A 21,393-nucleotide genomic window follows, 5' to 3' on the forward strand; every position below is an offset into this window, starting at 1 on the left:
TGGGGAGGGGCGGAGGCGGGGGCGGGGGGGGGGGGGGGAAGAAGCCGCAGGCCCTTTCTAAGCTATGTCTTTACCAGCAGGGTGCCCTGGGCAGGGCCATTTACTCCTCCTAGGCCTGGGTTTCAGCATCTCATCTGGGCCAAGGAGTCATTCCTACCCACTCAGACCACTGTTGCTCATCTATTGAGCCCTTGTTAGCCAAGGTCTCTGGCTAGGAAGGGAGGAATGTCTAGGGACTTCCTTTTCTTCCTACAGTTTCTCTCCAGGTGCCCCAAGGAAGCAGTTGCCAGCTGCCTTCTGCCCTTTCAACTCCCCCCCCCCCCACACCCCAAGAGGGGACTTTCCCTTGATAATTCCACCTTCCTTTAGAAACTACCCTTGGATCGCTTAATGTAAAACCCTGCAGGGCCCCATTGCTGTCCTCAACTTCTAAAGGGAGGGGGCAGACTTGCACTGTACTACACAGACTCAGGACACCAGTGGGATTGTAGGAAAGCAGATTCATTTGGGGGCTGAGTCCAAGCAGGGTTACGATGGCAAGAGCTGCCTGCTGTGCAGTGGCCTGCCTGGAGATGCAGCGATCTCCTGTCCTGATACCAGCTCCAAGTCAAGCTGGATGGCCAGTGATCAGGGGTGCGCATGGGGAGAATTCCTGCAGCTAGAGGGAGTTATACCTCGCTTACTTTAAGGTTTGTGAATCTTGTAAACCTGTACCACCTTGTGGGGTAAGGTGTTTCTTTCCCACTGCATGAGTTGGTGTTATTATTAATAAGAATGATAGCTATACTTTTTTACATACTCTTCATGTACCAGGCGCTTTCCATGCATTAGTTGTCAACATGACAACTGAGCAATCCTTCTCAAACAGAATTCAGATTATTCTTCCTCTGCTCAAAACCCTGCAGCGGCTCCCTTTTCATTCAGGACAAACATCAGTGACCGTGCAGTGGTTGATAAGGTCAAACCATCTGCCTTCCACCTCCACCTCCTCTGTCCTCATCTCATGTTTTCTGTCTTTTTCCTGATCACACTCCTCTAGCCACACTGGCCTCCTTCCTACAATACCACTCACATGGTGTATTCCCACCCCCAGGGCCTTTGTACCAGGTGTTTCGTCTGACTGGGATGATCCTTCCTCTGATACCTGGTTCACTAACTCTGTCACGTTCTTCTGATTTTTGTTAAGAAGTCACCTCTCAATAAGGCCTGCTGGGACCACCATTTTAATATTGCAATTTGCACTCTTCCACCCCCCACCTCCAGCACTCCCAATCCCTCTTTGCTCTTCTTTTTCTCCTTTCCTTAGCGCTAACTTCCTTCCAACATACGACCCAATATCCTTATTTATGGTGTTTCTTGTTTGTGGGCTGTAGATTCTACTCAGGTGGGGCTCTTTGATTGTTTTGTTCCCTGATGTATCTCCAGCACCTGGAATAGGGTCTGGCATACAGTAGGCACTCAATACATAGTTGTGGAGTGAATGAATGAGCTCATTTAAACCCTATAACAGTGGGTAGACACTGTGATTTCACCCATCTTAGAGATGTGGTGGCTGAGCTCAGAGAGCTTGAGGAATTAGCCCAAAGTCACACAGCTAAGTAAGGCTTCAACCCAAGTCTGTCTTACTCTGGGGTCCTAATTCTTAACCCAAACACCCCTACCCCAGGTGAGACTGTGGTCCTTGTACCTGGAGTTGGTATAGAAGGTAAGGCCCCTCCGCCTTGACTGATGGCAGCCTGGTGAGGTCTGAGCTAGTTGTGCATCTTCTTCCCTGCTTTTCAGTGGTGCACAGCAGCTCTGTATCGAAAGGGTCTGTTTGCTCTTCTGTCCTGTCTCGTAGACTGTGAGGCCACGGCTGCATCTTTCTTCCCTGTGTCTTTAACTCCCAGCTGAGGCTGACCCACACGTAGGGCTCCGTGAATGTAGGAACCAGGAGCACTGTTAGGAAGTGTCAAGAAGCAGTGCTTTGCTCCTGCTTTCCTGATGGGCAGGGCAGGGACTTCTGTCTCTTTCACCTATAGCCCTTTGGCCATTTGGAGGATCAGTGAGCTGAAACCAGGCAGCAGCCCCCACCAGTCCTTGCCGATGCCTGGCTGGCCCCCGCTCCTGCAAGGAAGCCAGTTCCTTCTCACTGAGTCAGGGTGGGATGTGGTCTCAGTTGGAAGCTCTAAGGAAGGCATCTGTGATGGAGTATGTGTGTTGCTTCTCCTAAGGAAAACTACTCTCTGGGGACACAGCTGCTCAACCCTACCAACTGCCAGTGTCCCTTGCGTTTCCACAAAGATGCCCTGTTTAGAGGGAATATTGGCCATGTGAAATGAAGCTGGTTTCCCACAGATGGATTTGTGAGAGAGCATTTCAGAACCGTTGCATCCCCAGTCCTGAGTGCTCATCAGTAGGTAGTGACAACCATCCTTTGGGCTACAAGGTTTTTCCCTCCCTCTCTCCATCCACAGGCTCTGAAATGCCTTCAGAACCGCTGTGTATAGGGACTTGGAGGTGAGCCCTCCTGTAATGTGATCAATAATCACTCAACCCACCTGACCCACGGTCTGGCAGTGCCTGGGGGCTTGCTTGTGCCCATCCTCAGCTCTCTAACTCACGCCCACCGTCAGCACACGCTGTTCTGATGGGGCTGTGAGTTGAGGTATGCAGTGTTTGTCAATACCATTTTGTGGATGAATTCACCGGACTCTCAAAGATGCTTCAAAAGTGCTAGTTAGAAATACTGCCCAGCCTCTCATGAAAGCACCCTTAAATTACAGCCCTGAGTAAATGGTTTTCCTGGAACTCACTTTCAAAATTTATTTTAATGTTCAGGCCCTCTTGGAGTTTTGGTTTCGATAGTCTTCTCTCGGCTGACCTTTCCTGTCCTCCCCATACCACGTACAGCAACATTGATTTTGCATAATGTATTTTGATTTTAAGATTCAGTCCATCCATAAACTTTTCCATCAGTAATCCCGGCCACATTCTGTGTACCCTACAGCTTAAAGGAAAAGATCAGATTTATGGGGACTTTTATTTTTGGCCAGTTTAGTCATTCACTTGCCATTAGTGTCAGGGGATAAAGGCCTGAAGTCTAGCCCCAGGAGACTCCCCTCCAAGGGCACGCCTCAGGTCAGCTGCTGCAGCTGAGGGGTGGTGGGGGTGGCAGTGGCGTGGCCCTCTCTGTGCCCTGGTGGTCTCTGTCCTGGATGATGAGAGGGAGCTGATGATGGAGTGCCTCCGAGGCGGGGAGGGCAAGTGGGGAAGCTCACAGTTCGGGTTCCTGTTGCCCTCTTTTGCCCTGACTTCCAGGAGAAAGACAGTGGGGCGTCAGCCCCTGAATGGCACAGAGGCAAGAGAGGGCCCTCTGCTCTCACAGGCCTCATGGCCGCCAGGGAGGTGAGCCCGCCCCTGCCTGTGTGCACACCGCAAAGTGGGCCTGGCTTGCAGTCAGCTTGTTCTGGGTTGGCAGCAGTTGGGGACCCATAGCTATCAGGCCCCAGGGTCTGGCCCATGGATGCTGTGTCAGTGTCACCACGCTGGGTTCCCTGAGCCTGGGGCTATTTGTTTGCTTGTCAGAGACGGCATTGCTGGGACTTGGAGATTGTCTGGAGAGATGGAATAAGGGAGAGAAACTCCAGGCAGAGCCTGTTTCACCTCAAACATTTATTTAGCCAACGTGTCCTGAGAACCTCCTTATTCATTTAGCCAATGCATATCTGTGGGCACCAATTTAACTGTGTGCCCGGTGCTGGGGAGCCCACAGCATCCTGCCTACATTTCATCCTGCCTGCATTTCAGCCCAGAAGGGGGCAGAGACACACCCGCAAGGAGGAAACAAAAACTAAGCCTTATCCTCTCAGCGAGTGATGTGTAACGTGCAGCCCACAGCCCGCACACGAACATGCTCTCACACGCAGACACACACAGTGGGAGTCCTGGTGGTCAGGGAAGATATGAAGTGTCAGCCAGGCAAAGACCTGGGAGAGGAAGGGTGCTGTAGGCAGAAGGCATGGCAAATGCCGAGGCCAAGGGTAGGGTAAAGGGGGTTGGAGGGTATGAGGCAGCAGAGCGTGGTGAATGAGGGGCTCAGGTGGGGCTAGGAGGCGGGGCAGGCAGGTGAGGGCATGCGGGGCCTTGTAGCCACAGTAAGGATTTCTGGGCCTAGAAGAGTGGGGCTCAGAGCCCAGTGGGAATATAAATCCAGTCCAGAGTGACCCCAGCCCTGGCAGGGGACCTTCAGGGAGGTGGCAGGTGGATCCCACCTGGGAAGACATCCTGAACTCCTCAGCCCTGAGCGCAGGGCAGGATTTTGACTGAGTGTGGGCGCGGGGTTTGGGTGCGTCAGCATCCCAAAGTAGCTGCCGGTGCAAGGATGGGAGGTGGCAGGTCTGGGGACAAAGAGAAGAGTCCAGTGACAGCATCATCGGGTGGAGTTGAGGGACAGGACAGGCTAAGGCTTTGGGCTTGGAGGTGACAAGGAGGAAATCTGACCCTGATGGCAGCATGAGGTAGGGGTGGGAGCAGGGAAACTGGAGGTCTCAAAGATGGACAAGGTCTGGAAGCTGGGAGCAGGTGCAAGGCAGTTGCCACAGACCGCTCCTTGTTTGGACACAGCTCCAAGGAGGGGCCTTTGATGAGTCCTCACCTGTCACTGTTCTCTTCTCTCCACTCCCTTTGCACTTGAGAGTTGGCTCTGACAAAAGAGCAGCACACCTGGCCCAAAAAAGGTATGAAGGTTTCAGGTGAACCACATGGTGCCCGAGTCCCCAGCAGAGTGCCTCACCCTACCCTTCCTGGGTCCTTGACCTGCTGAGGTCTTTGGACCTCTGGGCTTGGTTGGGAAAGCCCTCAAGCCTCAGGTTCTCCAACTGCAATATGGGTTCTAATTTCTGCCCTATCTGCTCTCCCTCCCCCACCTTCCATGGAAATGCCCATGGTGCTAGGCCAGGGTTGGCAGGAATAGTAGTATGTGGGCAGGCTCCAGGGCCTCTAGATACCATCTCTGATGAGCATCATCCTCATGGCCTGGGCTATCCATTGCTCAATGGAAAATTAAGACAAATGCAAAACAAAACAAAGCAGAGCAAGGTGGTGTCCAGGGCTATGGAGTCAGATGGGCTTTGGTTCAGATCCTGGTCTTGCCTTGGCCCTCTTGGAACCTCAGTTTTCCCATCTGTAAAAAGGGTATACCAGCCGTGCTGACTGCAGAGGGTGAATAGAAGGATTGATTTTAAGATAAAGTGTTTACAGCAGATCACTCAGCACCTGGGATGTAGTACTAACAGCAACAGTTCACATTTTAAAGTGCATGCCTATCTGACTTTGGTGTTGTGACAATGTTGGATGGGGGATTTCAGGGTCTTGACTGGCTCTCCTTGAGCCTGGGCACTTGGGAGGGATGGTGTTATTGGGGGAGGTGACAAGTAGAGCTGAGTGTTCTCTAATGGATTTTATTATAGCCTTTGTGTGTGTTATGTACATAATTATTTGCCAGAGTAAATCTTACAGACCCATGGAGAGTTGTGTGTTTTTAATATTCGCAATACACTTGGGGTTTTATTTCCCACTGGATCTATTAGTTTAATTTAGTACAGGACAGACTGTATACTTAACCCAAAGTTGCTTTGACATTATGGAGAATTAAGAGGCTGGGGCAGATGGATCTGAGTGGATCGATCTGCTTGAGATAAAACTCTCATTTCCCCATGAGTGTTCTTCACCTTCATGGTGAGGATGGTGATTAGAAAACATGGAGCTGGCTAATAATGACCAGGGGCCGGCCAGGTCTCTGGCTCCAATGCTTTCTCTAGACCCATGAGAATCTCCCTCTTGGCGAGCTGTTGTTTGATGGTTCCACTGGAGATGCTGTTGGGGGCCAGAGGTGACCCCTCTGGTGACCTCCCAGTACCTTTGACCAGTCAGCCTTCTGAAGACTCGGCGTCATGTAGTCAGGGAACCAAGACAGGCACAGAGCCCAGAGGCCTGGGGCACAGTGCTATGGAGGCAGTGCTGGGATGGTCAAAGCTGGGAATCTTGGCTGTTTCTCTGCCATGCTGAGCTGAGCCTCAGCTCCCCCTGTCAGAGGTCACCAGGATCCCTGCCTCCTGGGGCTGCTGTGGGAAGTGATGAGCTGAAGTCTGGGAAGCAGCTTTGTGAATTGTCATGGTGGGGGATTTATGCTGATGACTATGGTCCGGTATCCTCTGCATTTCTGGGTCTCAGGAGCCACTCAGGAAATGCCAGTTGGGCTTACAGATGGCTTCATTTCCAGGTCCCTAAGGTGTTGGCATCTTTCCTTCCACATCCTTCTGAGCCACCACCTAGAAGTTTCAGCCCAGAGCATCCTATGGGGGCCTTGGGGCCAATGAGAGGCACTGTGGCCCACAGGAGGCTCCCGGGTGCTTGGCGGCTCCCTCTCCCTCCCTGCAGGGTGGGCTGAAGTGGTGCTGGACTTGGTGTCGTGACTGGCTCTGAAGGGCGAGGGGAAGCAGCAGAGCTCTCCGTCACTGAGACCATCCTGGGCTGAGGCAGCCCCTGCAGGTCTGGGGGAAGGCTCACTTCTGGCCCCACCTAGAAGCCCCAAGGCTGAGCTCAGGATGCTGACTCGAGTCCCGTTTCACAGCCCCCTGTGGTCCTGCCAAAGCAGTTCAGGCTTGCTCACCTGCCTGTCCACCCCACTCTTCTGGCTGATTCCAGCCAGCCAGACCCTCTTCCTCCAGTAAGCCTTCTTCATGGTCTCTTCCTTCCCCTTGGCTGCCCTTGCGTTTTGTCCATCGTGCCTGGGTTAAGCTCTCTTCTCAGGAAGGCCTAGACCTGCTCTCATCTCACAGGCTGACTCCTGTGAGGTGGTGGTGCCTGCTGGGGCTCTGGTTGAGGAGAGCAGGGGTGCACAGCCGGGTTCTGCAGGGAAGCGTGCTGTCATGGATCGGTGACGTCTGCCAACAGCATGGGGGCACTGAGAGGGAGCAGGGGATATGCCATCTTTGGAGTGAATTCCTGGGCTCCCTGACCTCTGGACAGAGCTTCCTCTTCTTGCTTCCCCTCAAGGCCAGCACACGAAGGTCTGTGCCTGGGATTGGCAGAGCCTGGGAGTGAACCGGAGGGCTCACTGTAGCGGCAGGGACCGGTGCCAGGGTCCTGGTGGCACCATATTTCAGCCTGCCTCCCTGCTCCTGCCCAAGTGGAGTTATCTGCAGAAAAAGAACGCTTGTCTGTACCTGCCTGGACACTTTGCCTGGCATGTGGCAGGAAGCTCGGGCAGTTGCACGGCTCGCGGAGAATTTCAGAGCCAGGCTGTTTTTGAAGGACCTTTCCCGGTTTCATACTAGATGGTGGCCCCTCCCCACTTTGGGGCTACAGTAGGTACAGTAGGGAATGGGCACAAGTTCTGAGTTCAACATCATCTTTGGTTTCAGAGCCTCAGAGCGTCTGGTCTGGGAGACTCTGGAGGTCAGCTCACGTCCCCTGCCTGAGTGCACCTGGGGAAGCGCACAGACAGGGTGCAGAAGGGACAGATCTGTCACGCAGGGGCTCCCACCCTGGCCATCTAAGCCCTTTGCCCCCTCGGTGCTAACGCCTGGGCCTGGGAGAGGCTCCACAGCACAGCGGTGACCTTCATGCCTGACTTGCCCCTTTAGAGTTCCTCCTGCCGTTAGACTGGCAGCTGCCAGTGTGCTGCTCAGTTTGTGAAATGTCAGTGGTTTAATATCAATTCTGGAGGTTTTATTGTCTCCCCACCCCTGTTTTCCAATGGGATTTTGATCCAATCAAGGCCAATCCAGAGTGATGGTAGGTAGATTTGTGTCCCTGTCCGAAGTTGACAAAAGGACACCCTGCCTGGGGAGCCAGGGGCTGCCAAGGCTTCGAACGTGTGTGATTACTTTTCTGTCCCCCTGGGCTCTGGAGTCAGGCCACACTTTCCCCAGGAGAGCGGTTTCGGATGGGTGTGGCTGCTTCTCCCTGTGGGGACTCATGGCTGGGCCAAGGCACCTGGGGGGTTAAACTCAGGCAGTGGCCAGCCACAAAATGCCCTGGTTTTGTTTACAAAATGTCTTTGATGCTTCAGACCTAAATTAATTTTCACAGTCATGTTTCAAAATGTCATTTTTCTCTTTCCAAAAAAACCAGAACAAAACTGTTGAATGAGATTCTTGGTTTGGGAAGAGGTCTGAGTTGGGGAGACCCCAGGCCCCGACCCTCACTAGCCTGTGCCCCTCTCCTCCTCTCTCTGGCTTGGCCCTGCCCTCTCCAGTCCTACTCATTCCAGGGTGGAGTATGGGTGCAAGAATTTTTGTCAGGTTTTGATCTTGTGCCGTGGCATTTAGAGAGGTGGTATTTAGAGATTCAGCTCAGCCTGGCAAGCGTTTAGTGAGCACCTGCTGTGTGCATGGCCCAGTGGGGGAAAATCAAGCCTAGACACAGAGGAGCAGGCGCAGGGACTCTGAGTACGTGTGGAGCTCCCTGGTGCGGGGACGGGGAGGTCTGGCCCCACGGGAGCGCAGCAGCATCCACTGTGGGCCTTCTCTGAGGTAGGAGGGCTTCCAGAGCCCACCCGGCTGAGGGTGGTGGAGGGAGACCAGGGTGGCCAGGTTGAGGGGCTGGTATAGCTGTGAAATGTCTGGGGCTCTGGTTGAGGAGCTGGCAGTGCTCCGTGGTAAGAAAGAATGGCAGCGTGCACCTGGAGTAACCCGGGGTGGGGTGACGAAGGAACATGGCTCTCCCCACACCTGCCTGCAGTCCTGGGCCTGGCTTTCAGACTGGGGCGGCAGCCCACCCCACGTCCGCCTTCAGCATGGCCAGGCCCTATCGCTTGTGAGCGTCCTCTTACATCCTGCAGCCTCTGTCTCCACAAGTCTCCGATGGGCCTGACCTCCTACCCCAACCCTTCTTCCACAGACTGGAGTCCCAGGCTGCGCCCTCAGGACAGGGGTGGTAGGCACGTGCTGGGTGTGTTTATGTGCAGGGAGGATGTGTGTGTGTCTGTGTGTGTGGATGGGGCACTTGTGCACAGACTGCCCTCTGTGCGCACGGGCAGTGTTTGCCTGGATGAGTGACTGCTGGTGTGAGCAGACAGCATGGGTGTGTGTAAATGGTGTGCCTATGCCCAGACACTGTGTGCACAGTGTGTGTGCAAGTGGAGCATGTGTGTGGTACACACATAGGCAGGGAGGCAAGTTGTGGCCAGGGGGCTGGCGAACAGGAAGCAGGAGACTCTGCTCTCCTTGTCCTGCCTCCCCTCCCCCTCCCTCACTTCCTCCTCTTTCTCTCCCTCCCTTGACTCTAGCTCACTCCTTTCTTCCTTCCTCTTCTCCTTTTAATGGTTCTCCTCTCTCCAAGGACTGCAAATCTGAGCCAGCTTCTCTTCCTCCTCCTTCCTCTGGGCCGTTCCATCTTGTGCCTGGCGGCTCTGGTTAAGGGAGTGGATGGGGACTCTGGACAGGCTTGGGGTGGCCAGAAGAGGGCCCACCTGCCTGCAGAGCATGGATACTCCCTCATCCCTCATGCTGAGTCCCAGGCCTCTCTTGGAGGCCCGAAGCTCAGCATGTGGATTCTCCGGCCTGCGGGGCCAGGCAGACGAGGAAGGGGTGAGGCAGCTGGTCCCAGAGGTGCTGGGGAGTACCCAGGACAGGGCAGCCCTCGCTGTCACACCCCACCTTGGTGGGGGGCACTGCTCAGTGCAGACCCTGAGAGGCCTGATGTTCTAGTGTTTTAGATGAAGCTAGAAATCCAGGTTTTTATGAAAAATCTAATTTTTAAAAGTTGATTTCACAACAAAAATAAACCCTACGGGGTCTTCAGGCTAAATTTGACCCCAGGGTCCAGTATGCCTCGTCAGCAGTCCCAGCCGAAGCCCCAGAGGCAAGACACTTTTGATGTGGCCCTCACCCTCCCACTGGAACTGTGGAGACACTGACGCAGGACTGACACTGACACCCTTGTGCCAGCTGTGGGGACGCTTGTGAGACCGGAGGTATCTATGAGGTACGGCACTTGTGGATTTTTCAGACTCACCTGAATTTTCTCTCCATTTCAAGTTCAGGTGAGAATGTTATTCTTGAATCGGGCTTTTTTCTTTTTTCAGTTGCTTAGGTCTCTTACCTGTGCTGGCGCCAGAGTGTTTGAGCCCAAAGACTGTCTGGGGAGGTGCTGGCTGCAGGGAAGCAGTGACCTTGGAGGGGTGGGAAGTGCAGCTGGTGCCAGTCAGGCTCTGTTCCCTTGTTTCACCCTCCCAGCAACCCTGTGTCTAGAATTCCTGTCCCTTCTACAGATGAGGAAGCTGGGTTCACACACAGGAAGGAGGAACTTGGCCTATAGGTCCTGCGCTGCCCGCTTTGTCCCCCCGCTCCTGGGATGGAAGGTCTCAGGCTAGGGAGGGCAGATGGTATGTCTTGTTCCTAGGCCTTCCTGCAGAGGCCCACAGAGGCCACCATCCACCTCTCTCTTCCCTTCCTTGGGGCAGCTCTGTGTCTGTGTCCTTGCTGCCCAGTCCTTCTCAGCATGGCCTCACCCCTTCATTGCAATGGCTCCCAAAGAGATACCTCAGTGCCTCAAGATTCTCCAATGTAAGGGACACTGTTTAGTCCTAATCTGGACCTTCTAGCACATTCAACATGGTTGGGCATGCTCTTCTCCCTGAAGCACTTGCTCCCTTGGCTTCTGCAACACTGTCTCTTGGCTTCCCTCCCACTGCTCTGGCCACACCCCCTCAGTCTCCTTGTTGGCTGCTCATCTTTGTCAAGCTGCTGAGTTGGAGTCTGCCCAACTTGGTCCCAGGCCCTCTTCTCTGGCTCAGATGGAGGTGGTCCTTTGTCTTTGTGGGCTTCCATGTAGATGTCACAAAGGATCCTCATGATGTCCACCTGAGGCTCATGACTTCCCTCCACAAGCCTGGTCTGCTGCGAACGTGGTGGTCATCTCTGTCTCAGTAACTGGCCTGGGCATCCCTGGACCATGCTGAGGTCTCCCGCACCTAGCATTTGCCTCTATTGTGAAAGAAGCTCTGTGAAGTTGCTGGGTCTTTGTGCTGAAGGGTGGGCCTCTGGCTCTTTCCTGCAAGGCTCCGTCAGTCCTGAGATGTGTTGTCACTTAGGACTGAGAGGCACCCACCAGCCTGGTCTGTCAGGAAGTCCAGTGTGTTTCCTTCTTTTCCTCATAATCATTCTTACCATTTACTGAGTACCAACAGAGAGTAGATCTGCAATAAATTCTTCCTGAACAAATAAATGAATGAAGGCATGAATGCGTTAACACCGTATGGGAGAGTTACTATTATCATTCCCATTATGCAGATGAAAAGTCTGAGTTCTGGAGCGATTTAGTAACATAAGCCAAGTGCACAGCTCTGGTACTGGGTAGAGCTGAGGGAAGCCTGTTCTGCCAGCAGAGGCCAGCAATTGGAGCTGTCCAGGGTCCCTGGCTCAGCTCCTCCTGTCCTTGGTCTCCTCCTTCTTTCTCCGTTGGGGGATTTCCCCTCTTAGTATCTCCAGTTGGGGGCTGTGTAGACGCAGCTACTGGGTTAGTCAGTGCAGACGTTGGTGAGCAACTTGGTAATTATTTCCAAAAATATTGACTTGTAATGGGAAGAAAGCTCTTCTCCATGCCACCCGTCAGCAGAAAATTGCCTTTGGTATTAACATTTCATCAACCGCATAATGTGAATTGATGTAAATGCATAATTAGAAATAATAGCCTGGGAAAATTTACTCTTATTTATAAAATTGGGCTTGTTAAATTAAAATGGGAGCTAACAACTTCCATCTCACTCTTAAAACATGTCCGATGCTTTGCCTGCCTTGCTTTGCAGGAGCCCCACATCAGTGGGTGCCTGTGTGCCTCACTAGCTCTGCAGGGAGACCCTGGAGAGGGGATACCCTCTGAGGAGGCAAGGACACCACCTGTCCAAAAGGTGGCTCTCTAGTAACGTGAACGGGCCTCTCCAAGACATCTTAATCAGCACACAAAAAATGACAGTCCCTGAGGAAAGAAGACTGGGTAATTTCCTCAGCCCTCATTCTTGTAGAAAGGGCGCCAGGCCAGCTGCCCCACCTGAGTCCCAGAGACATTGTGGGGGCTGGGGAAGATGCTGTATGTTCAGGTGCAATGAAATAGATGAACATGTTCTACAAATTCTAGGAGTTTGCAGAGGACAGTGACAAAAATTTCATCATCATTAATAATATTTACTCATTCATTTAACAAGCACTCTTTTTTTTTTTAACATCTTTCTTGGAGTATAATTGCTTTACAATGGTGTGTTAGTTTCTGCTTTATAACAAACTGAATCAGCTATACATATACATATGTCCCCATATCTCTTCCCTCTTGCATCTCCCTCCCTCCCACCATCCCTATCCCAGCCCTCTAGGTGGTCACAAAGCACCGAGCTGATCTCCCTGTGCTATGCGGCTACTTCCCATTAGCTATCTATTTTACATTTGGTAGTGTATATATGTCCATGCCACTCTCTCACTTTGTCCCAGCTTACCCTTCCCCCTCCCCGTGTCCTCATGTCCATTCTCTAGTAGGTTTGCATCTTTATTCTCGTCTTGCCCCTAGGTTCTTCATGACCATTTTTTTTTTAATTTAGATTCCATATATATGTGTTAGCATACGGGATTTGTTTTTCTCTTTCTGACATACTTCACTCTGTATGACAGTCTCTGGGTCCATCCACCTCACTACAAATCACTCAGTTTTGTTCCTTTTTATGGCTGAGTAATATTTCATTGTATATATGTGCCACATCTTCTTTATCTATTCATCTGTTGATGGACACTTAGGTTGCTTCCATGTCCTGACTATTGTAAAGAGAGCTGCAAAGAACATTTTTGTACATGACTCTTTTTGAATTATGGTTTCTTCATAGTATATGCCCAGTAGTGGGATTGCTGGGTCGTATGGTAGTACTATTTGTAGTTTTTTAAGGAACCTCCATACTGTTCTCCATAGTGGCTGTATCAATTTACATTCCCACCAACAGTGCAAGAGGATTCCCTTTTCTCCACACCCTCTCCAGCATTTATTGTTTGTAGATTTTTTGATGATGGCCATTCTGACCGGTGTGAGATGATATCTCATTGTAGTTTTGATTTGTATTTCTCTAATGATTAATGATGTTGAGCATTCTTTCATGTGTTTGTTGGCAATCTGTATATCTTCTTTGGAGAAATGTCTATTTAGGTCTTCTGCCCATTTTTGGATTGGATTGTTTGTTTTTTTGTTATTGAGCTGCATGAGCTGCTTGTAAATTTTGGAGATTAATCCTTTGTCGGTTGCTTCATTTGCAAATATTTTCTCCCATTCTGAGGATTGTCTTTTGGTCTTGTTTATGGTTTCCTTTGCTGTGCAAAAGCTTTTAAGTTTTATTAGGTCCCATTTGTTTATTTTTTGTTTTTATTTCCATTTCTCTAGGAGGTGGGTCAAAAAGGATCTTGCTGTGATTTATGTCATAGAGTATTCTGTGTATGTTTTCCTCTAAGAATTATATAGTGTCTGGCCTTACATTTAGGCCTTTAATCCATTTTGAGTTTATTTTTGTGTGTGGTGTTAGGGAGTGTTCTAATTTCATTCTTTTACATGTAGCTCTCCAGTTTTCCCAGCACCACTTATTGAAGAGGCTGTCTTTTCCCCATTGTATATTCTTACCTCCTTTATCAAAGATAAGTTGACTATATGTGCGTGGGTTTATCTCTGGGCTTTCTATCCTGTTCCATTGATCTGTATTTCTGTTTTTTTGCCAGTACAATACTGTCTTGATTACTGAAGCTTTGTAGTATTGTCTGAAGTCAGGGAGCCTGATTCCTCCAGCTCCATTTTTCTTTCTCAAGATTGCTTTGGCTATTCGGGGTCTTTTGTGTTTCCATACAAATTGTGAAATCTTTTGTTCCAGTTCTTTGAAAAATGCCAGTGGTAGTTTGATAGAGATTGCATTGAATCTGTAGATTGCTTTGGGTGGTAGAGTCATTTTCACAATGTTGCTTCTTCCAAACCAGAAACATGGTATATCTCTCCATCTATTTGTATCATTTTTAATTTCTTTCATCGGTGTCTTATAATTTTCTGCATACAGGTCTTTTGTCTCCTTAGGTAGGATTATTCCTAGATATTTTATTCTTTTTGTTGCAATGGTAAATGAGAGTATTTTCTTAATTTCCCTTTCAGATTTTTCATCATTAGTGTATAGGAATGCCAGAGATTTCTGTGCATTAATTTTGTATCCTGCTACTTTACTAAATTCATTGATTAGCTCTACTAGTTTTCTGGTAGCATCTTTAGGATTCTCTATGTATAGTATCATGTTATCTGCAAACAGGGACAGCTTTACTTCTTCTTTTCCAATTTGGATTCCCTTTATTTCTTTTTCTTCTCTGATTGCTGTGGCTGAAACTTCCAAAACTGTATTGAATAATAGTGGTGAGAGTGGGCAACCTTGTCTTGTTCCTGGTCTTAGTGGAAATGGTTTCAGTTTTTCACATTGAGGATGATGTTGGCTATGGGTTTGTCATATATGGCCTTTATTATGTTGAGGAAAGTTCCCTCTTTCTTTTCTGGAGGGTTTTTATCATAAATGGGTGTTGAATTTTCTTGAAAGCTTTCTCTGCATCTATTGAGATGATCATATGGTTTTTCTCCTTCAGTTTGTTAATATGATGTGTCACGTTGATTGATTTGCATATATTGAAGAATCCTTGCATTCCTGGGATAAACTCCACTTGATCATAGTGTGTGATTCTTTTAATGTGCTGTTGGATTCCGTTTGCTAGTATTTTGTTGAGGATTTTTGCATCTATGTTCATCAGTGATATTGGCCTGTAGTTTTCTTTCTTTGTGATATCTTTGTCTGGTTTTGATATCAGAGTGATGGTGGCCTCATAGAATGAATTTGGAAGTGTTCCTCCCTCTGCTATATTTTGGAAGAGTTTGAGAAGGATAGGTGTTAGCTCTTCTCTAAAGCTTTTATAGAATTCACCTGTGAAGCCATCTGGTCCTGGGCTTTTGTTTGTTGGAAGATTTTTAATCACAGTCTCAAATTCAGTGCTTGTGATTGGTCTGTTTATATTTTCTATTTCTTCCTGCTTCAGTCTCGGAAAGTTGTGTTTTTGTAAGAGTTTGTCCATTTCTTCCAGGTTGTCCATTTTATTGGCGTAAAGTTGCTTGTAGTAATCTCTCATGATCTTTTGTATTTCTGCAGTGTCAGTTGTTACTTCTCCTTTTTCATTTCTAATTCTATTGATTTGAGTCTTCTCCGTTTTTTTCTTGATGAGTCTGGCTAATGGTTTATCAATTTTGTTTATCTTCTCAAAGAACCAGCTTTTAGTTTTATTGATCTTTGCTATCGTTTCCTTCATTTCTTTTTCATTTATTTCTGATCTGATCTTTATGATTTCTTTCTTTTTGCTAACTTTGGGTTTTTTTTGTTCTTCTTTCTCTAATTGCTTTAGGTGTGAGGTCAGGTTGTTTATTTGAGATGTTTCTTTTTTTTAAGGTAGGATCGTATTGCTATAAACTACCCTCTTAGAACTGCTTTTGCTGCATCCCATAGGTTTTGGGTCGTTGTGTTTTCATTGTCATTTGTTTCTATGTATTTTTTGATTTCCTCTTTGATTTTTTCAGTGATATTTTAGTTATTAAGTAGTGTGTTGTTTAACCTCCATGTGTTTGTATTTCTTACAGATTTTTTCCTGTAACTGATATCTAATCTCATAGCGTTGTGGTCGGAAAAGATACTTGATACGATTTCAACTTTCTTAAATATACCAAGGCTTGATTTGTGACCTATGATCTATCCTGGAGAATGTTCCATGAGCACTTGAGAAAAATGTGTATTCTGTTGTTTTTGGATGGAATGTCCTATAAATATCAATTAAGTCCATCTTGTTTAATGTATCATTTAAAGCTTGTGTTTCCTTATTTATTTTCATTTGGGATGATCTGTCCATTGGTGAAAATGGGGTGTTAAAGTCCCCTACTATGGTTGTGTTACTGTCGATTTCCCCTTTTATGGCTGTTAGTATTTGCCTTATGTACTGAGGTGCTCCTATGTTGGGTGCATAAATATTTACAATTGTTATATGTTCTTCTTGGATCGATCCCTTGATCATTATGTAGTGTCCTTCTTTGTCTCTTCTAATAGTCTTTGCTTTAAAGTCTATTTTGTCTGATATGAGAATTGCTACTCCAGCTTTCTTTTGATTTCCATTTTCATGGAATATCTTTTTCCATCCCCTCACTTTCAGTCTGTATGTGTCCCTAGGTCTGAAGTGGGTCTCTTGTAGACAGCATATATATGGGTCTTGTTTTTGTATCCATTCAGCCAATCTATATCTTTTGGTTGGAGCATTTAATCCATTTACATTTAAGGTAATTATCAATATGTATGTTCCTATTCCCATTTTCTTAATTGTTTTGGGTTTGTTATTGTAGGTCTTTTCCTTCTCTTGTGTTTCTTGTGTAGAGAAGTTCCTTTAACATTTGTTGTAAAGCTGGTTTGGTGGTGCTGAGCTCTCTCAGCTTTTGCTTGTCTGTAAAGGTTTTACTTTCTCCATCAAATCTGAATGAGATCCTTGCTGGGTAGTGTAATCTTCGTTGTAGGTTTTTCTCCTTCATCGCTTTAAATATGTCCTGCCACTCCCTTCTGGCTTGCAGAGTTTCTGCTGAAAGATCAGCTGTTAACCTTATGGGGATTCCCTTGTGTGTTATTTGTTGTTTCTCCCTTGCTGCTTTTAATATTTGTTCTTTGTATTTAATTTTTGATAGTTTGATTAATATGTGTCTTAGTGTGTTTTTCCTTGGATTTATCCTGTATGGGACTCTGCACTTCCTGGACTTGTTTGACTGTTTCCTTTCCCATATTAGGGAAGTTTTCAGCTATAATGTCTTCAAATATTTTCTCAGTCCCTTTCTTTTTCTCTTCTTCTTCTGGGACACCTATAATTCTAATGTTGGTGCATTTAGTGTTGCCCCAGAGGTCTCTGAGACTGTCCTTAACTCTCTTCATTCTTTTCTTTATTCTGCTCTGCAGTAGTTATTTCCACTATTTTATCTTCCAGGTCACTTATCCGTTCTTCTGCCTCAGTTATTCTGCTATTGATCCCTTCTAGAGTATTTTTAATTTCATTTATTGTGTTGTTCATCATTGCTTGTTTCCTCTTTAGTTCTTCTAGGTCCTTGTTAAATGTTGCTTGTATTTTCTCCATTCTATTTCCAAGATTTTGGATCATCTTTACTATCATTATTCTGAATATTTTTTCAGGTAGACTGTCTATTTCCTCTTCATTTGTTAAGTCTGGTGGGTTTTTTCCCTTGTTCCTTCATCTGCTGTGTGTTTCTCTGTCTTCTCCTTTTGCTTAACTTACTGTTTGGGATCTCCTTTTCACAGGCTGCAGGTTCGTAGTTTCTGTTGTTTTTGGTGTCTGTCCCCAATGGCTAAGGTTGGTTCAGTGGGTTGTGTAGGCTTCCTGGTGGAGGGAACTATTGCCTGTGTTCTGGTAGATGAGGCTGGATCTTGTCTTTCTGGTGGGCAGGTTCACATCTGGTGGTGTGTTTTGTGGTGTCTGTGGCCTTATTATGATTTTAGGCAGCCTCTGTGCTAATGGGTGGGGTTGTGTTCCTGTCTTGCTAGTTGTTTGGCATAGGGTGTCCAGCACTGTTGTTTGCTGGTCATTGAGTGGAGCTGGGTCTTGGCGTTGAGATGGAGATCTCTGGGAGATTTTCACCGTTTGATATTATGGGGAGCTGGGAGGTCTCTTGTGGACCAGTGTCCTGAACTTGGCTCTCCCACCTCAGAGGTACAGGCCTGATGCCTGGCTGGAGCACCATGAGCCTGTCCTCCACACGGCTACTATCCGGAGTCGTGTCCCCAACGCTTTTCCCGCCATTAGAGGGAGGTGTCCAAACTAGGCTGTGCTGCGCGGAGAAGTCCGAAGGCCGGCGGAGCCCGCGGGAGAGCAGGTGGGGCGGCAAAGCGGGAAGCCAATAGCTATTTTTAAAAATGAAACAAACAGGGACTTCCCTGGCAGTCCAGTGGTTAAGATTGCACACTTTCAGTACAGGGGTCCCCAGGTTTGATCCCTGGTCAGGGAGCTAGATCCCACATAGAGCAACGAAGAGCCCACATGCCTCAACTGAAGATCCCACAGGCAGCAACGAAGATCCCACGTGCTGCACCTGCTGGTCTTGCAAGGTCTCCGGTTGAGGCGGAGAGACTGGGGCTCATCCTGGCAGCAGCCATATTTGGGAGCTCCTTCCACTGAGGGAGGCTGATGCCGGCCTCCAGCTCCTTAGCGACACAACCTGGCCTCGCCCGACAGCCTGCTGGGGCCAGTCCAACAAGCACTCTTTAAGCATCTACTCAATGTCAAACCCTGTGCTAGGTGGTGGGTGTACAGAGATGGAGAAGATATGGTGTCTTGTCTCATCTCTTGGAGCTCACCATCTAGGTGGGAGGGGCAGGCATTTAAACGTACTTTCATTTTGGTTGCAAGTGACAGAAAAACAATTCACACTATTTAAAACAAGCAAATGAAATGAAATCTGTTGACTCACATAACTGGAATGGCTTTCAGGCAGAGCTTGATTGAGGGACACAAATGAATTTATCAGGACTCTTGTCTGTTTTCTGTAGGCTCTTTCTCTGCATGTTAGCCTCATTCCCTCTACTCTTGCAGGTTGCACCCCCCAACCCCTCCCCCTCCATGTGGGGAAGGGTGATATTGGCATGCTGTTCACGTTTATAGCCAATGGCTGATTTTTTTAAAGGAAAAAACCTGCAGCTTTTCCACATGGCCTTTTCTTGCACGGCCTATCCTTATTGGATGAGTGGAGTTAACCTCATTCCCCAGCTTCAGAGGTAGAAATGTGACTCAGATCTTGCCAATCAGAACACTCTGGCTCCTGACCACAAGATTAGGTCCAGGGATGCCCAGGACCCTGGCTGGAGGTAATGTCCATGTCATGACAAGGAGTCTGGCCAGAGTTACTGGGAGGGCAGCACTCCTTGTTCTCCAGAATGGTGGGCTGTGGAGATGGCCAGAGCCACCTCCCTCTGGGGGGAAGGCAGAGCAGACACCCAGCTGATCCTACGAAGTTGCTCGAGTCCCTGGTGCAGCCACACTTGGAAGGAGGTGCACCCCCAGACTCCTCAATTCCATGGCCATTACCCTCCTTTGTACACTCCAGTTGGAGTGCAGTTTTCTGTCAGTTCCTACTGGAAGAGTTCCGGCAGTATCTGTCCAGGTCTTTATCCCCAGTTAAAAATTACTCATTAAATAGAAGCTACTGCTGTTTTTAATAAGGCCCAGCATAAATGAGCCCCCCCTTCTAGAAGCCCTTGCTTGTATGCTCACAGTTTCATCTTTCAACCCTGTTGGCATGCTGTCTGGCCCCCGGCAGGGCTGAGCCCACGGCTGTGAGGAGGCTGGGAAGCTTGCTCAGGACCCCTGCTGCCTTCCCCTTCCTGGCCCTGCTCCAGGGCACAGTGGGGACCCCGAGGAGATGTTTACAGCCCTGCCTGGGTCTGCCCTGGCCCCTTCCCTTCTGCTCCTCTCCTTCCCCCAGGGGACACAGGTTCTCTTTTCTTGTGGAAAGAAAGCTGCCTGCTTGTCTCCAGGAACAGCTGGGCCTTGTCCCCTCAGCTGTGGCTTGGCGCCTGCAGCAGGCCAGACAATCCTGCCTGTGTCCTGGGGAACCAGGAATCAACGGAAGTGCGTTGGCTCTGGCCCAGGACCTGTGGGGGGCTTTGGGCCTGGGAGGTTGGAGGCGGGGTCCTCAGGGAGTCCGTTTCTCCAGGGCCTCCACTCTGTCTTCACAGCCCTGCCCATGGGGAGCCAACACTGGCCAAGGGGGAGGCCGTTGAGCCTCCTGAAAAGGATGCTGAAGGCTGTGTCTGAAATGCTGGGCCTGGCTCCTTTCTCCCTGGCCTCTGCACTCCTGGGGGATGTGAGCAGCAGATGAGATGGCTGTGGATTTGCTCCCCTTTAGCCACGTTCCCTGACTTTGATGCCACCAGTGGGCTTGAGGCTCTTCCAAGGGGTGAAAAGGAGAAGTGTGGGAAACAGCTGACAGGGTCGGGGCTGGGTTCCTAGTCTGGGCTTCAGTGGTGGCATTTATTTCTGGCTCTTCTACCCTCAGCTCCACGGGCTGGGTAGCTCCTCCCACCGTGCTGTCCCCTCCGCACTGCCCAGCCCAGCCTCATCTCCCTCCACAGGGCAGGGCTCCTTAGGCACCCCCACTACTCACCATAGCCCCATAGGTGGAGAGTTTGTTCTGAACTGTCATTTTGCCAAATGCTCCCCAGACACCACGTCACTCATAGCAATGGAAGGCATGTGCTGTTATTGTCCTCGCTTTGCAGGTGCAGAAGCTGAGACTCAGGATGGTCAAGTAACTTGCCCAAGGCCACACAGCTGGCTAACCTGAATCTTTCTCATTTCAAAGCCCGTGCTCAGAATCAAAAGGCTCTACCGCTTCTCTGGGCGCTTTGGCTCCAGCTGCTGTTTGTTCTGCCTGGAAAGCTGTTTTCTTTATTCAAATGACAACCATTTTTTGAGTTCTTACCCCGTGCTTATTCATGGTCTTACATCCTAGAGGGGGAGATAGATAATAAACACGTGAATAAAAAGGAAGAAAAATAAAGCAGATAGTGTTCACTGCTATAGAGAATTAAAAACAGAGGGGTATGCCTGGGCATGATGGGGGGTACCTTTTAGCAGGGAGCTTGGGGAAGGCTGCTTGTGGACCTGGGACCTGAAAGATGGGAAACTATTTCTACATAGCAATGTAGAAACTAGAGAAATCATGCTGTGTGGAGAGAAGGGCTGGCGACGTCCCTGGGTGGGAGTGAGCATGGCGTGCAGGGAAGGTGAGCTGCAGGTGTGGGACTGCAGGAGGGGTGTGGAGGGGGGATACATGAACACTCGGGGGTGCTGCCCAGAAATGAAGCAGAGCCACCCTGTTTCTTTATGTCACTAGACTCAGTTGTCCTGTCTTGGCATTGGGTCCATAACAGCCCCCTGCTACCCAGGTATCAAAGCTGGAGAGGAGTTGTAGTGACAGGCAGACATCTCTCCTCAAATAGCTGAAGGACTATCATAGGAAGAATTGATCTGCTATACGTGGTCCCTGAGAGCAGAATTAGACCTACTGGTGGAGATGGGTTTTAGGTGTGTTTAATAGTCGTAGATATTCAGGGATGAGAAGAATCACCCCGAGAAGCAATGAGCTGCCTGTTACTGGCAGAGTCCAATGGGGGCTATGCTCGGAGTCAGGATCTGGTGCACCAGCCGACCCTTGGAGATGGAGCAGAGGGCTCTTGGGTACTGAAGGGGGTGGGACTTGCCAACACTGGGGTCTCCCTTAGTGGTCTCTGCACTACTTGAGTGTGCAGCATGAAGGATGTTGGGCTGG

At 49.0% G+C, this 21,393-nt stretch overlaps 1 long non-coding RNA gene across 1 annotated transcript in view; it reads left to right on the forward strand.

The window, feature by feature from the left end:
- Positions 1-21,393, forward strand: part of LOC137214344 (uncharacterized) — a 277,455-nt gene that overhangs the window by 736 nt on the left and 255,326 nt on the right. The gene's annotated exons all lie outside the window — the stretch shown is intronic.

This window comes from Pseudorca crassidens, chromosome 20 (assembly GCF_039906515.1).
Source record: "Pseudorca crassidens isolate mPseCra1 chromosome 20, mPseCra1.hap1, whole genome shotgun sequence".
Taxonomy (NCBI): domain Eukaryota; kingdom Metazoa; phylum Chordata; class Mammalia; order Artiodactyla; family Delphinidae; genus Pseudorca; species Pseudorca crassidens.